Below are 14743 nucleotides of genomic sequence, written 5' to 3'. Positions count from 1 at the left end.
TAATTTTTAAATAAAAATAAAAGCAAAACAATTACATTGGATTGCTGGCTGCACAGATACCAGCATAGTATTACCAACCTTCTTATATTATATATACTGTATATTTCAAAATGTGTCACATGATTCATTCATGTATTCAGTTCATTCGATGCATAGCGATGTGTTGCATTGAGAGGTAAAGTGAACTTGTTTAACTTACACGGGCGTTTATAATCGCAGTCGCCTTCTCACGAGGATGTTTGGCTTTATTAACCGCACTAGATGAGAGTGAGAGAGAGAGAAAGAGAGAGATTTAAAGGTTATTTATTTTAAGGTTCTTTATGATATGTAATGTAAGGGTCCCCTTTTTCCTGCAGAACGGAATCCAGAGGCCCTGGTCGAAGGTTAATCCGTGTTCTGGTCTTTTCCTTGCATCCCTTTAAAAATCACTGAAATTTCTTAATCTTTTCTTAATCTAATCAAAAGTAACATTGTCCATAATACAAAAAGCATTAACATTATATTACTAGCATTAATAGTGTTATTGTTACAACTTAAATGTGGCAAAAAAAGACTTTGTTTTTAGAAGTCCTTTAGGGCAGTATTTCAAACATGATGATCACACTGCCCGACAGTCAAGACATGTTAAAAGGGGTTTTACATCAACTGACACATTATTGACCAATTGGCTTAAATGTTGGCTATCATGAAAAAGTAGACTGTTTAAACAGTGGCAAACCAGCATATTTAAGAAGAATATTATAAGCAGCACCACGCACCTTACATGAAAACAGCAGCATGACCGTTGTTTATCATAGCAAAGACAACATATAAGATGAATTTCACACGGTGGATAACGAGAGCGCAGGAGTTTATGGCATATAGAAGAAATCTCCAGCATTAACTCTGATCATGGCTTGTCGTTAAATACAGAGAAAAGTTTGATGTTCATCATAGGAGATGTCACACTGCAGCATTATTCATAAAATTGCCTTGAATTATAGAAATATTTAAGAGTTTTCCATTTTTTCCAGTTCGGTCCAAAATTCCATAAGGCAACACCATGTTGTAGAGGATTAAAATTATTATTGTTATTACACATGTTTTTTTGTTTTAGTCGCAATCTTTTGTGACCAGAATATGAGCCCAATAAGTAAATTTTCCCAAATAGAACATACACTCCAGAAAATCATCAGCTAGTGGTTGACATTCCCCAGGTGGAGAGTGGGGCTGCACTGTTCATGCTAGACTCTGCCACTTGGAGAAATCGTCTCCAGTCCAGGGCCTGTAGGGTGTCAGACACTCCTGCTGCCAAACCTTGCAGGCATGTGGGCAAAGCCGAGAGATGCAATTATTCCCCACATTGTTCTGGCCTGTCCATCCAGAGACCAGTGCAGTGCTACTGTGATGAGTCAGAATGCAATGACTTCTGTTCCATCCAGTCTCAATGCCCACCACAACACACCTCCAGGCAGGCGGTGACGCCGATAGTGTCATTCACACTGAGATTGGGTGCATGGCTTGCGCTACTCAACCCATCATGTTGGCTCATCCAGATGATTCGATTTGGATGAGAGCGCCCAGTCAGTTTCTTCAGAGGCAGGGCAGTGGTTCCACTGAAATATTTCAGAGGCTCCTGGGGCATATGACATCCGCAGCCACAGTCACACCACTTGGATTTCTCCATATGAGTTCACTTCAGCACAGCATTGCGCCGTGGGACACTTTGTGTGTAACATCACCAACCTTGCCTTTCTACAGGCCTGTGTGCCCTTTGAACAAGTATCCCAGCATTGTGTAGTCACAACAGATACCTTCACTTTGGCTGGGGTGCCACATTCAATGGACAGGCAAGCCCTCAGGGCTCTGTACAGGGTTTTGACTGCTTTGGCACATCAACTGCCCAGAGCTGTTGGCAGTGCACCTTGCCTTGTGGCAGTTTCAGCAGTTCCGTGATTTGGAACCTCCATATGTGGCTCCTCGAAGGAACGTGACAGACTTGAGTGCTCTACCAACAGTTGTGGTGGACACCATCACTCAGGCCAAGGCCTCATCAATGAGGCAGGCCTATGCACTGAAGTAAAATCTGTTCGCTGATTGGTGTTCACCCCAAGATGCTCAATTGGAGTAATGCTTTCTTTTCTGCTGTGGCTCTGGGAGGACGGCCATCTTGGGCAGTGGCTCTGGGAGGACGGCCATCTTGGGCAGAGTCGCCGTTACAGGGTTGATGCGGTACCTCTTCCCCTGCTAAACCCAGCATGAATGATGACCCCACTCACTAAGGCAAACTCCACAAACTGTACAAAGTAACTCCACGTGGACCTTCACAAACAAGTTGTGTTTGATTTATTCCCTCACAAAAGAAGTGTATGAATAAACAGTCCAGTAATTCTGAGAGGTGATCAAGGTCTAGGTATTCTTGGATGTAGCCCTCAAGCGCTTGGGGCCCTGCTTGAGAGTTAGCAATGAAGTTGCGAGACACATACCTGGCCATGGTTCGGAAAGCGGTGCTGCATCCTGGTTCAATGTTGCATTCTGTTATGAATGATGGGTCTGAAGCATGCATATCCAATTGCTGGCTTTTATTAGGCAAAGATATGGTCAAAGCAGGCAGATGTCAAAACATAGAGTATAAGAGGCAAGGCAACAACAGAATCCAAAAAAAAAAAACAGGCAAAGGTCGGGTCAGGCAGCAAACAATCAAAAACCAAAGAGTCTACAACAAGGGAAAAACAAGACTTAAATCGATTTTGCTTGACAATAAACTACAACAAGGCTGCAGTTCTCTCGGTTGGTGGTGCATCTTTTCCTCCACACTTTTTCCTTCCACTCAACTTTCTGTTAACATGCTTGAATACATCAGAGTGTGAACATCCAGCTTCTTTTTGGCAATATATTTTTTGTGGCTTACCCTCCTTGTAAACACAACTTAGAACCGTTAATGGCTAACAGTTAAAGCTCGATAGCAGTTTATGAAAAATGATTAGTGTAGCTTGCATAAAAAGCCTTGAACATAAAAAAAAACAACATTTTTTTTGATGACTAGATATAATAATTTTATGACTTTGTGAAGACAGAATACAGTAAAATGCTATGTTCTTTAGCCATATTAGAAATGCTTTATAAATTATAAATTATAAATTATGAACAACATTATGTAGATTTTATTACATTAATATGATACAAAATTTCTTTTTTTTTTTACAAAATTCAGTTTTATTTGAAAACTGTACACGTATGTGAACACCATGCAACAAAGGAGAAAAATGTGATATAAAGCCACAGCTGACAATTTAAAATATTTTTTAATGGCATATAATGCTATTTTTATCAGCTCAATTATTATAAACAATAATTTTACAACATAATAACAATAAAACACATATTGTATGAACAATAGTTACAATACACTATATTGCCAAAAGTATTCGCTCATCTGCCTTGAATCGCATATGAACTTAAGTGACATTCCATTCCTAATCCATAGAGTTCAATATGACGTCAATCCACCCTTTGCAGCTATAACAGTCTTAACTCTATGAAGACTGTCCACAAGGTTTAGGAGTGTCTTTATGGGAATTTTTGACCATTCTTCCGGAAGCTCATTTGCAAGGTCACACACTGATGTTGCACAAGAAGGCCAAGCCCAGCTCCTGAAAAACAACCCCACACCATAATTCCCCCTCCACCAAACTGTACACTTAGCACAATGCAGTCAGACAAGTACAGTTCTCCTGGAAACCGCCAAACCCAGACTCATCTATTAGATTGGCAGATGGAGAACCGTGATTTGTAACTCTTGGCGTGCTTTACAACACTACCTCTGAGGCTTTGCATTGCATTTGCTGAGGTATGACTTGGCTTGGCTATGGAAACCCATCACATAAAGTTTGAAGGGTGTGTAGCGACCTCTTTGCCTCTTTGCACTCTGTGCCTCAGCATCCAATTACCCTGCTCCATCAGTTTATAATATGTAATATAATGTAGCATTTTAATAGCTTTTTATTTCTTACAGTTCATAAAGTTTAAATTTATTGCATGACGATTCTTTTCCATAACACTGAATGTGGTTCCAAAGGTAATAAACAGTTAATATTATTAATTCTCCTTCCCGCTCAGACTAAACAAATGACTCAGAATACCTTAACACTCGAGGGATGATGAACGAATGACTCAAACAAAAAGATTTAAAACAGTTGTCTTACTGAAGCCTCTTCACAACTTCTTTTAAAACCTTTTTTGTAAATACAAAAACAACACAATCCCCAACACACAAAATATTAGTTTTTTTTTCACTTGATGTAGTATTTTGTGTGTATTAATATTTCTTATTTCTAGAGATGAACTCGAAGAGTACAAGCAGAATTATCAGCAAGAACTCCAAGCACGGTATAGTATTTTATATATGTCTCTTCTCTCTTTCTAAAAATATTTCTTAGGGTGTGTTCATGTTCAGTACATTTCATAAATTGAAGTCAAGTTTATCAATTCTATTATCTTGCCCATTTTCATAATTTTGACTTAAATTCCTGCATGGCCTTGTTAGCTAAACTGAACATCCAATTGGTCTGATTGACGGTTTGCAACGGTTTTTGCTTTTATTTTAGTATTTTAGTTCTCCTTGTCTTGATCCTTTGTTTTGCATTTTGCATATTTTTTAATTTAATTATTTTACTCTTTGTTTTAATTGATATAAACCTATGTCACTCAGTCTGTTAATGGGTTCTCCTTCAGATCCGTGACTGGAAGGAGACATTAATACTCACCAATCATTCAATTTGTTACGATTTGCTAGCACCAGTTTGAAGCCCACACAGAATTTTGCTTTAATTCTTCATGATATATATTTTAAAAGGTACAGGAAACATTTCTTACCACATGTCAGAGCTGCCACTGTATTCGTGATCTTAGTCCTATTCTTGTTTTGCATGTGTTAATGTATCACTGTATACATTTGTATTTTTTTGTTTTGATACAGTAAACAATACCAAGACGAGCTGAAAAAAACAAGGTAATACTTATATACTAAATAATTAAAGTATGTAAGTAGTCCATATACGACAACGACTGACAAAATAATTCCTTGCATTGACCTTTGCGGCCTAAATAAAATAATATTAATCATATGTGACCTTTTGATAATAATTAATAACTTAAAATAATATCCAAATGCATAAATAATCAAACGTGAAATTCTGACGTCAGCCAACATCCTCTGTGTGAGGAAAGTGTTTGTAAGTATCTGTTTTGTTGCAAATCCATAAATGAGACATCAAGTAAAATTTTAGGAAGCGTATTGAATCTTCTGCACAGCTGCATCTCGGTTGCAATCCAAGTCTCACTTATATGACGTCCCCCTGCATTTCTATGGAAAATAGAAAAGAGCTGTGAAATACATAGACATGGATGTCTCATACTCACCTAAAACCCCTGAGAAGCAATGGAATTAAGAGATGATGTAAAATCTGACTTTGGCAGTAAGAAAGCCGTACAACAGTAATTTGTGTTTGGCAAGTTTTCTTTATTAAAAATATAAACAGCGTCAGCAGGAGTATATTCGGGTACATATTTCACTTACCAATTACGCTCTACGCGGCTGACAAACCCAAAGAATTTGTTGAAAGTCAAGACCCGTACCCATACAGTTTTTGTTCAAGTGCTGTGATCTGCATATGTTGATGGCTTTCATGACGGTCTAACTAAATTAAAGTGGAGCATTTTATCCCCATGAGTTACCTCGGTGACAACATCTGTGGCCCATCTGCTACCAATGCTAGAACAAGCTGCAAGTATCCCCGTATGCATCACATTACTGTCATGTCTTAAGAAGTGTCACGTTCTGGTAAAGACATGATGGAAAAGCGCTTCTGCTGTCTCCATCGCGTGGGGAAGACCCGGAGTGGAATTAACTTGCAGGATTTTGAAAACCGATCAATTCACAACAAGGATGGCAGTGTAGCCATTAGGGAAAGGTAGGTCCGTGGTGAAGTCTAACGCAATATGGGACCAGGGTCGACGGGGAATTGGTAAGGGCAGGAGTTTACCTTCAGGTAACGAGGAGTGGAGGTGATGGTGCAGACTGAACATCCTTTGATGTAACAGCCGACATCCCGGCCATGTTGGGCCACCAATAACGGTTTTGGAGGAGCGAGAGTAGACGTGGAATGGCAGGATAGCGGAGTGAATCGACCTTAGAAACAGTGGACAGACATCTGCTCAGGCAATCATGACTCCATTTGACAATCTCACCAGTTAATGATCGGTTGATGTTGCTTCAGCCAGGGCCAGCCCAGAACCACGTCTACGGTTGCTTCCTCCAGCACTAGCAGAGTAATCCGTTCTGTGTGCAGAATGCCTATGTCACATCTCTGGACTCTGTTATTGTTTTTGTCTCGTGCCACGTGCTCTCTGTGCCCTACCTTCCCTTCGTGTGAATTGTATTATTGTCTTCAGCTGTGTCTCATTAGTTTAGTCAATTATGTTGTATATTTAAGTCCTGTATGTTTGTCTTGAGTTTGTCCGATCGACAATGTCCTTACATGTGGTTTATGTTCTGCCTGCCCTGAGGTCCTTACGTGGTTTATGTTCTGCCTGCTTGTATACATTTATTTTGCCCATTTGAGAATTAAATCTGTTTATTTTACTTCTCGAGTGCTTCTTCCTGCGCTAAACCGCTAAACGTGACAGCCTATTTGAAGGGTGAGAGGTGGAGTACAGTGACGTACCTGGCCCTTGCTTAACGGTTTTCCTTGGATGGTTGTAATTTGGTAAGTGGTAGAATTTTTTGAGGCGAGGAAGACCAATACGAGAGGTTGTGAGATGATATTAAGTTTCCTGCTGCTCTTGAATCCACCAGCACCTTGACTAGAGAGAGATGATTATGGTAGAGAATGTATGCGATGACATGTGGAAATTGGGAGACTGCAGGGATTATAGTGGTAACACTAACCACAGGCTGTGGGCGACGGACAGGGCAGGAACTGAGTAGGTGTGCTGGGAGCCGCAGTACAAGCACAGGCCCTCTAGTACTCACGGCGATCTCTCCCGGGCTGTTAGATGGTAGTACTCAGTTAGCATGGGTTCCAGTGTGGGGAGATTGTTGGATGTGGATGAGGAGGCAGATTCCGGGGTAATGGAAAAGGCAGACAGGTGTTGGGCTACACAAGTAGGCTTGTGTACGAAAGTCTCCAGGCTCATGTTGTCATCGTAGATGGCTAATTGTTGTTGCACAGAGGGATTGAGCCCTCAGCAAAATACTGACAGGAGGGCGGTGTCGCTCCATCCACTTCGCCTGAGTTGCAGAAGTTCGCCATGAACTGAGAGAGAGTAGTAGAAGGTTGGCCAAACACCTCTTTGAAATGTTCCAGAAAGGTTTTGAGGGCATTTACTCATGGACTATTCGAGTTCCACAGTGCTTCTGCCCATTGTAGAGCTCTGCCTGTCAATAGAGAGTTATAAAAGCTATTTTCCTGGTTCAGAGGAAAGAGGTGTGGCTGCATCTCTAAATAAAGGGAACACTGTAGGAGAAACCCATTGCAGGCGGTTGCATCCTGCGAACATGGTGGGTCGAGCAACGGGACACGGAGGATTAGTAGGCGGGAGTAGCGCGCATCGCGTATGGCCTGAACAAACGCTTGGTACGGCTTCACTGACGGAATCTCTTGTGACTTCATGCTCGTTACTTTTGTTTAGTTATTTTTCTTTCAGGGCTGATCATCTTCTGATCTTCAACTCCAAAGCTCATGATGATAATGCCGTCCGTTATATTCCATCAGACAATACCCTCTCACAAGAACAGAACAAAGAAGACTTGGATAAATTCTATACAGAGCTGGGTTACCAAAACCTGAATTACCTGAAGGCTATGTGCACCACCTCTCGCCAGTGGTATTCAAACGCCACAGATGGGTGTTTCAGCGGAATTGGGTTCAGAATCATGAACGGTGATGTTGCTGTTCCAGAACATCATCGACAAGAAAAACCAGACTGTTTGAGCCTTCAGCATACTATTACTATTTGCTTTGATGAGCAATAACATTCTGAGGGTTCAAGTTACTGGAGTTATCCTCCAAGAATTAAGAGATGAGCAATTCATCATTGCAAAACTGAAAGAAATCAGAGAAAAGCTGCTGGACGAGTCGAAACAACGAGGAACACCTCAAGGCCGCACAGGTGTTCCTCATTACTCACCCCCCCACTTAAGCAGTCACCAAACGGACAGTCATTGTGAAGTCTTGTTTTTGCCCAGCTGTTTTTGAGCGTTTCTGAAACTAGTTCCCCATATCTGTTTGTCTTGCTGCCTGCCATTTTTTTCTCTCTGCCAGGATTTACTGACCTTGACTGTTTGCCGTCCGCCCCGACCACTGCCTGATACTGTTTATGATTCCCTGTGATATCCCTGTCATTGTCGTTGATTCTCTGCCTGTATGATCACGATCAATAAATGCTGCAAATGAATCCAACATCTCCGACTCCTACATTAGACTTGGTTTCTCCTGAGTATTTCACAATAGATTGATTAATGATTAAAAGCTGTTTGTTTGCTAGTTCTACTTCTTTGTCGTGAACTTTCAACAGCAATATTTAACTTATATTTAAACTTATAGTTCTGTGTATTGTATAGTTTCATACTAACTGATTCATACAAATCGTTACAACATTTAAAATTTAAGTCTTTTCTGCAAGAAAAAAATAAATGTTTTCAGTTTTTTTATAATGTGTATTTTTATTTAGAAATGAACTGGAAGAATACAAGAAGAACAGTCAAGCAAGGTATAGTATAACATTAGAATATATAATTTATTGGTATTTTCACAGTCATTAACAATAGTTTTACCATTTAAAAACAAACCACAAACTTATGTATATATATATATATTTTTTTTTTTTTTTTTTTTTTGTCTTTGTTGTGACAAATAATAATAAAGAGCCAAGCACTTAAATGGCATTGTATTCTTATTTTCCATGTGTTATTACTGTATACATTTGTATTCTTTCTTTTAAAACAGTGAAAATCGATACAAGAGCAGCTGGAACGAAATAGGTAATATAAATTGTAAAAAATAATAATAAAACTGAATTTATATCATTACTAAATACTGTCATGCATGTTATATTTATGCACCTCAAGTAATGAAAAATTATTTGGCAAAATTAATTATGAATTAAAATTCATTGTTCACAATCTGAGTTGGAAAGAGAATCGATTAGTTCACCGTTCGTTGTTTGGTCATGTGTCGTGACAGCATTGAATCATTATATTTATTGTTTATTCAGTTACATGATAAATTTCTATAAAAATCAGTAAATATTAGTCACCTGTTGCTGACCACTGCTATTGGATTTTGTACATGCACTCCCTGAGATGACTCATTTTTCCTGATTTACACAAAAAGATTTGTTCAAAATGAAGATTCATTCAAGAACAATCTATAACTGTTCTCTATTTTAAAGTCTTACCAACAACAGCGTTTCTGTAAATACAAATAAAGCTAAATATTAGTTGTTTCTTTACTTGATGTATTATTTATGAGATATTTCTTATTTCTAGAGTTGAACTCGAGCAGTGGAAGACGAATTTTCACTATCAACTCCAAGCATGGTATAGTATTATAGAATATACTGTTGTTTTTAAAAGACCTTGGCAATACTTTTTACAATTTCAAAACTGTACAGAACTTAAATTTTCTTATTTACATCAAATAAAGAAAGACATACTCACCAGTCGAGTAATTGTTACAACTTATTAGTATCAGGTTGGACCTCCTTTTATCTTCTGAACTCTTCCTTTACTCTTCATGATATATATTGAAAGAAGTACAGGAAATGTTTTTTAACCGTGTTACTGCCACTTCTTTGAGTAATCACTCTCAAATTGTGAAGTTTTGATGCTAGAAGTCAGATTTAATTACTAGTTTCTTTATTATAAGAGACAACAAAGCAGAGAAACTTCTATGAGAAGTCTATGGGCCATACTTAAAGATCTAATCGCAAAGTCTAAGGTGCATAGCGCAAGTGCACTCAGGGTGTGTCCACATCTACCTTTTATTTTTATGTATGTAGCCTACAAATATTATTCTTTTACACTGTAATCCTTTAGTTTTCAATATTTGATGCTGTGCATCTGTTTGTACAAGTGCTGTGGACTCGCCCAGAGGTGCATTTTCTACTAACATACTCTTTAAATACCAAAAAAACACTGCGCCATTGACTTTAGGATTTAGACCAGGTTTGACTTGATCTATGGCAGTCTATTTTTAGTTCCTCAAAAGAACAAGAACAACACACTTTTTCTGACCAGAACGCCCACGAGTGCACTAATCGGCGCAAATGCAATAGCTAATTAAGCAATGTGACGCTTTAATGGGAAAATGAGAACTACGTCAGACTGAAACTAGCAAACACACTTGCGATGCACCCTTGCGCTGGGTGTATGATAGGGTTCTAAGTCTCTTCTCTCTTTTATATGATTGTTTTTAACACGATGTTCGTGTTTAATACATTTCATACGTTGAGGTCAATGTTTAGCAATTTTCTTACCTATTTTCATTCATCCTATTCTTGTTTTATATATGTTAAGGCATCACTGTATGCATTTGTGTTTTTTTCTTTTACTTCAGTGACTATCAATACAAAAAAATAAGGTCATTCTGAATAAAGTCATGTATAATATTACTTATTAGTATTAGTAGTTTAACTGTTATGTTCGTATATACATATTTGTGCAAAAAACATTTTGTACAGTTAAAAATGACATTACAAAACACATTACTATTTTTTTATTCTTAAAAATATACACAAATAAAGGGATGAATAGGTACAATTTATTAATATCAAGTTGAATCTACTGAATCTACTGCCCTTTAAAATGTTGCATTCATTCTTTATGACATACACATATTCTTGTCTGTACTGTGCTATCAGCTAAATATGTCAATTCTAATATTTATATATACAGCCACAGTCCTCCTATATAGAGACAAAAACTTTAATGACATCCTCATGTCAAGTTTTTCTATTACTGTATACATTTGTATTCTTTCTTTTAAAACAGTGAATATCAATACACAGAGAAGCTGAAACTATACAAAGAGGAGTTGAAACGAAAAAGGTAATATAAACTGATGTCATTTATAATGTTATAAGGTCCAAGAACTGATCCTTTGGTGCTCCACACTTTACTGGTGATAACTTAGATGACAAAAAGCAATGTGGTAGTATTTGGACATGTAGGAGAAAGCATCATAAAGCTTGCTCTTGAATGCCTGTATAGTTTTGCATTCTATTAGTAGTGCATAAAAATCACTCTTCACAGTTTATTTTTAGGATCTGTTCTTGTTTTTAAGTAATTGCTAAAATGTTATGTATCACTTCCTAACATATAAACTACTTATGCAAACATTAATGACACTACAAACAATACAAAACTATACTGTGGAAAGAGTCAGAAAGAGGTTGGCGTTTAGTACTCTTGTCAAGTGACGTGACAGCTTTGAATAGATAATTTAGTTCATTTACAAACTTCCTTTTTAATACATAGTTTAAAACCATCGTTCCTGGATGCGTTGCTTGGTCTTAAATTTTAGCTTTTTCTTTCTTACGGTTTATAAATGTTTGAGTTTATGTCATGATCAATGTGGTTATAAATGTAATAAATAGCCTATTTCTAGCTCAGGTTGTCACATGATGAATGAATGACTCAAACCCAAGTCTCGAAACAGTTGAACTCATTTCAGTACATAACCTATAGGATGTTGTGCATGCACTCCCGGGAACACTTGTTCTTCCCAAGACAACTTAAAGATTAATTCAAGAACGACCCATTACTGTTCTCTATTCTAAGGTCTAAAGCATCTTTACAAAATACAATACAAATACAAAAAAAAATATGTGTTACCTGATGTGTTTTATGTTTCTTATTTTCAGAGATGAACTCAACGGTGCAAGAAGGATTTTCTGCATGACCTCCAAACACGGTATAGTATTATAGAGTGTACTGTTGTTTTTAAGATACCCTGGCAATACTTTTATGTTCTGAATTTTGCCCCCCAACGACAGACTGTTGGCTTGGTGTTTACTGGGCTATAAACATAATGTCTCAATTATTATGGTCCAACATTATTAATTTTAATAATTAAAATGACTGAAAATAGATATCAAGAGAAAACGCTTGGGGAGTCCGCAACAACAAACGATACTTTGCTTGTCCAGTTTGGTATAGCCCAGACTATCTGGCCACCAAACAGGAAAACACTGGAGAAGAAGCAGAGGGAGTAAAGACAGACAGATCAGAGGTCCTTCTTCTGGCCTGGTGTTACAATTTTAGATTAAGTGCAGTAAACAAGCATATTGCTATTCTATTTTTTTGGCTGTAAAATACTTTAATTACTCCTGCTATTTTGTTTTACCATCAATGTAAGTTTAGTGTAGTAAATAGCATTTATTTATGCTACAATAAAATAAATTAGTTTCAAGATGGTGCCGTTGAGGTCGGCTCGCGTCATGACCGCTCCGGCAAAACTTTGTTTTTTTGTTAATTGTTTGTATTTTGAATAGTCTGCGCTATTTTCTTTATATAAGATGGTTATTACTACATATGACCGAGCCACTCTTATATCTATTGGTGTACAATGCACCCACCTTTCGGCCCGCTTTTAAACACCCATGTTGGCCAAGCGAGATCCTGTCGAAGACAAAGGACGCGACCGCACCGCTCCATGAGGGAAACGAGCCGGCGTCAGGAACAGGTTGAGGGCATGCTCACACCGCACTCCCCTACCTAGTGTCCTGTTAGCCAATGTCCAGTCTCTGGAAAACAAGCTCGATGACCTCAGGGCAAGGATCAAGTTCCAGAGAAACATTTGGGACTGCAATCTTTAGCTGAACTTAGCGGTACGGACCATGCCGCATAACCGCCGAAGTTTTTCTCTGTTTACCGCATGGACAGAACATTGGAGTCGGAGAAGACAAGGGAGGTGGAGTGTGTCTGATGGTGAACAACCGCTGGTGCGACAGCTGCAAGCGTTGTTACTCTTTCTTCACGCTCCTGCACACCAAACCTGGAACTTAACCATCGCCATCTTTCTATCTTCCACGGAATTCAGCTTGGTCATAGTCAGTGCCGTTTATATTCCACCTCAAGCGGACACGAGACACTGCAATATGGGACTTTCACGATCACCTAACAACACACCAGTCACAGCACCAGGACACCGCACTCATTGTGCTTTCCTCATTCCTCAAGCGTGCACTGCCGAACTTCCACCAGCACATCAATTGCCCCACCAAGGGTGAAAGGACACTGGATCACTGCTACACACCCTTCATAGAGAGCGCTAAAGGGCAAAATCATGCCCTCCATTTGGTAAATCGGACCATGCCGCCATGTTCCTCGAGCCTGTTTACAAACAGAGGCTGAAACAGGAAGCCCCGGTACAGAGGGAGGTGTCACACTGGTCTGACCATTCGGTGGCCACTCTGCAGGACGCTTTGGATGACGCAGACTGGGCCATGTTCAGGTGTAGCTCCAAGGACGTCACCGTGTTTACGGAAGCGATGGTGGGATTCATCGAAACTAGCGGATGACACAGTAGAAAACCGACATCAGGGCTTTTCCCAACCAGAAGCCGTGGTAGACAAAACTATCCGCGACTGTCTGAGATCCCGCCCGCAGCCTATAACACAGGGATAGTCACAGAGGATATGACATAAAACACAAAGAGGCGCTACGGGAGGAAACTAGAGTCACAGTTTCAACACAGTGACTCCTGGGAGCCTGTGGCAGGGACTGAGAAACATCACGGACAATAAAACGCCAACTTCCAGAGTGGAGAGCGTGGATGCTTCTCTGGCATATAAGCTAAATAACTTTTATGCTCGTTTGAGACTGCAGCTAATCACGCTAGCGGCACTAGAAGTATGATGAACAGCATGCATGCCGAGAGAGCCGGAGAGTAAATCACATTCACCATTTCGAGCACGACGTATGGAGGGCATTCAGGAGAGTGAACACCAGGAAGGCAGCAGGACCTGACGGCATCACAGGCCGGGTTCTGAGAGCTCAGTGCTGACCAGCTAGCACTGGTGTTCACTGAGATATTCAATCTCTCCCTGAAACAGTCTACAGTCTACCTCAACCATCTTGCCTGAATGATTACCGCCCTGTAGCTCTGACGTTGTTAGTGATGAAGTGCTTCAAGAGACTCATCAGAGACTTCATCACTGCATCACTACCGGACACACTCGACCCACTACAGTTCGCCTACCGCCAGAACCGGTCTCACGGAGGATGCCATCACACACCTCCTCCACACAACCACGAGCCACCTGGATTTTAGAAAAGGAAACTATGTGAAAATGCTATTCATGGACTATAGTTCAGCATTCAACACCATAGTTCCTCCCACACTCGCCTCGAAGTTGGAGGTCCTGGGACGCAGCCCAACCCTGTGTCACTGGATCACCAACTTCCTGACCCGACAGACCACAAGCCGTCACGGATGGGAAAACACACCTCATCCTCCCTCCAATCTCAGCACTGGAGCCCCTCAGGGTTGTGTTCTGAGCCCCCTGCTGTACTCGCTGTACACACACATGACTGTGTGGCCACTACAAACTCCACCACCATCATTAAATTTGCTGATGACACTGTCGTGGTGGACCTTATTTCCAACAACGATGAGATGGCCTACTTTCAGGGAGATCAACAACCTGGAGAGAACAATCTGCTCCTGAACGTCAGCAAAACAAAGGAGTTAATAGTGGA

The 14743-nt window shown here is 39.8% G+C and overlaps 1 protein-coding gene and 1 long non-coding RNA gene across 50 annotated transcripts in view; one reads left to right on the top strand and one right to left on the bottom strand.

Moving 5' to 3' along the window:
* LOC122331512 (trichohyalin-like) overlaps positions 1–14743 on the bottom strand; it is a 590129-nt gene that overhangs the window by 262538 nt on the left and 312848 nt on the right. The gene's annotated exons all lie outside the window — the stretch shown is intronic.
* On the top strand, positions 9001–11914 carry LOC122331622. Its single transcript, XR_006248250.1, has 4 exons — positions 9001–9022; positions 9530–9580; positions 11033–11089; positions 11905–11914. It is a non-coding gene; the product is annotated as an uncharacterized LOC122331622 (long non-coding RNA).

The sequence above is a fragment of the Puntigrus tetrazona genome, unplaced genomic scaffold (genome assembly GCF_018831695.1).
Source record: "Puntigrus tetrazona isolate hp1 unplaced genomic scaffold, ASM1883169v1 S000000001, whole genome shotgun sequence".
NCBI classification, from domain to species: domain Eukaryota; kingdom Metazoa; phylum Chordata; class Actinopteri; order Cypriniformes; family Cyprinidae; genus Puntigrus; species Puntigrus tetrazona.
This window is presented reverse-complemented; position numbering and strand designations above follow the sequence as displayed.